Raw genomic sequence first — 3,181 nt, 5'->3', positions numbered from 1 at the left:
GTGGAAAAAACACTTTTTGCACTTGTGATAGTGTTGAAAAACCACATTTCGCACTTGTGTTAGTGTTGAAAAACCACTTTTCGCACTTTTGTTGGTGCAGGAAACCACTTTTGCACTTGTATTAGTGTGGAAAAACCACTTTTCACACTTGTGTTAGTGTTGAAAAACCACTTTTCGCACTTGTATTAGTGTGGAAAAAACACTTTTTGCACTTGTGATAGTGTTGAAAAACCACTTTTCGCACTTGTGTTAGTGTTGAAAAACCACTTTTCGCACCTGTGTTGGTGCAGGAAACCACTTTTGCACTTGTATTAGTGTGGAAAAAACACTTTTTGCACTTGTGATAGTGTTGAAAAACCACTTTTCGCACTTGTGTTAGTGTTGAAAAACCACTTTTCGCACTTGTGTTAGTGTTGAAAAACCACTTTTCGCACTTGTGTTAGTGTTGAAAAACCACTTTTCGCACTTGTGTTGGTGCAGGAAACCACTTTTGCACTTGTATTAGTGTGGAAAAAACACTTTTCGCACTTGTGTTAGTGTTGAAAACCCACTTTTCGCACTTGTGTTAGTGTTGAAAAACCACTTTTCGCACTTGTGTTGGTGCAGGAAACCACTTTTGCACTTGTATTAGTGTGGCAAAACCACTTTTCGCACTTGTGTTAGTGTTGAAAAACCACTTTTCGCACTTGTGTTAGTGTTGAAAAACCACTTTTCGCACTTGTGTTGGTGCAGGAAACCACTTTTGCACTTGTATTAGTGTGGAAAAAACACTTTTTACACTTGTGATAGTGTTGAAAAACCACTTTTCGCACTTGTGTTAGTGTTGAAAAACCACTTTTCGCACTTGTGTTAGTGTTGAAAAACCACTTTTCGCACTTGTGTTGGTGCAGGAAACCACTTTTGCACTTGTATTAGTGTTGAAAAAACACTTTTTGCACTTGTGATAGTGTTGAAAAACCACTTTTCGCACTTGTGTTAGTGTTGAAAAACCGCTTTTCGCACTTGTGTTGGTGCAGGAAACCACTTTTGCACTTGTATTAGTGTGGAAAAAACACTTTTTGCACTTGTGATGGTGTTGAAAAACCACTTTTCGCACTTGTGTTAGTGTTGAAAAAACACATTTCGCACTTGTGTTTGTGTTGAAAAACCACTTTTCGCACTTGTGTTGGTGCAGGAAACCACTTTTGCACTTGTATTAGTGTGGAAAAAACACTTTTTGCACTTGTGATAGTGTTGAAAAACCACTTTTCGCACTTGTGTTAGTGTTGAAAAACCACTTTTCGCACTTGTGTTCGTGTTGAAAAACCACTTTTCGCACTTGTGTTGGTGCAGGAAACTACTTTTGCACTTGTATTAGTGTGGAAAAACCACTTTTCGCACTTGTGTTAATGTTGAAAAACCCCTTTTCGCACTTGTGTTAATGTTGAAAAACCACTTTTCGCACTTGTGTTGGTGCAGGAAACTACTTTTGCAATTGTATTAGTGTGGAAAAACCACTTTTCGCACTTGTGTTAGTGTTGAAAACCCACTTTTCGCACTTGTGTTAGTGTTGAAAAACCACTTTTCGCACTTGTGTTTGTGCAGGAAACCACTTTTGCACTTGTATTAGTGTGGCAAAACCACTTTTCGCACTTGTGTTAGTGTTGAAAAACCACTTTTCGCACTTGTGTTAGTGTTGAAAAACCACTTTTCGCACTTGTGTTGGTGCAGGAAACCACTTTTGCACTTGTATTAGTGTGGAAAAACACTTTTTACACTTGTGATAGTGTTGAAAAACCACTTTTCGCACTTGTGTTAGTGTTGAAAAACCACTTTTCGCACTTGTGTTAGTGTTGAAAAACCACTTTTCGCACTTGTGTTGGTGCAGGAAACCACTTTTGCACTTGTATTAGTGTGGAAAAAACACTTTTTGCACTTGTGATAGTGTTGAAAAACCACTTTTCGCACTTGTGTTAGTGTTGAAAAACCACTTTTAGCACTTGTGTTGGTGAAGGAAACCACTTTTGCACTTGTATTAGTGTGGAAAAACCACTTTTCTCACTTGTGTTAGTGTTGAAAAACCACTTTTTGCACTTGTGTTAGTGTTGAAAAACCGCTTTTCGCACTTGTGTTGGTGCAGGAAACCACTTTTGCACTTGTATTAGTGTGGAAAAAACACTTTTTGCACTTGTGATGGTGTTGAAAAACCACTTTTCGCACTTGTGTTAGTGTTGAAAAAATACATTTCGCACTTGTGTTTGTGTTGAAAAACCACTTTTCGCACTTGTGTTGGTGCAGGAAACCACTTTTGCACTTGTATTAGTGTGGAAAAAACACTTTTTGCACTTGTGATAGTGTTGAAAAACCACTTTTCGCACTTGTGTTAGTGTTGAAAAACCACTTTTAGCACTTGTGTTGGTGAAGGAAACCACTTTTGCACTTGTATTAGTGTGGAAAAACCACTTTTCTCACTTGTGTTAGTGTTGAAAAACCACTTTTTGCACTTGTGTTAGGGAAAAACCGCTTTTCGCACTTGTGTTGGTGCAGGAAACCACTTTTGCACTTGTATTAGTGTGGAAAAAACACTTTTTACACTTGTGATGGTGTTGAAAAACCACTTTTCGCACTTGTGTTAGTGTTGAAAAAATACATTTCGCACTTGTGTTTGTGTTGAAAAACCACTTTTCGCACTTGTGTTGGTGCAGGAAACCACTTTTGCACTTGTATTAGTGTGGAAAAAACACTTTTTACACTTGTGATAGTGTTGAAAAACCACTTTTCGCACTTGTGTTAGTGTTGAAAAACCACTTTTCGCACTTGTGTTAGTGTTGAAAAACCACTTTTCGCACTTGTGTTGGTGCAGGAAACCACTTTTGCACTTGTATTAGTGTTGAAAAAACACTTTTTGCACTTGTGATAGTGTTGAAAAACCACTTTTCGCACTTGTGTTAGTGTTGAAAAACCACTTTTAGCACTTGTGTTGGTGAAGGAAACCACTTTTGCACTTGTATTAGTGTGGAAAAACCACTTTTCTCACTTGTGTTAGTGTTGAAAAACCACTTTTTGCACTTGTGTTAGTGTTGAAAAACCGCTTTTCGCACTTGTGTTGGTGCAGGAAACCACTTTTGCACTTGTATTAGTGTGGAAAAAACACTTTTTGCACTTGTGATGGTGTTGAAAAACCACTTTTCGCACTTGTGTT

This window comes from Myxine glutinosa, unplaced genomic scaffold (genome assembly GCF_964187855.1).
Source record: "Myxine glutinosa unplaced genomic scaffold, kmMyxGlut1.1 SCAFFOLD_293, whole genome shotgun sequence".
Lineage (NCBI taxonomy): Eukaryota > Metazoa > Chordata > Myxini > Myxiniformes > Myxinidae > Myxine > Myxine glutinosa.
The sequence above is the reverse complement of the archived record's forward strand: the minus strand, read 5'-3'. Positions refer to the sequence as shown.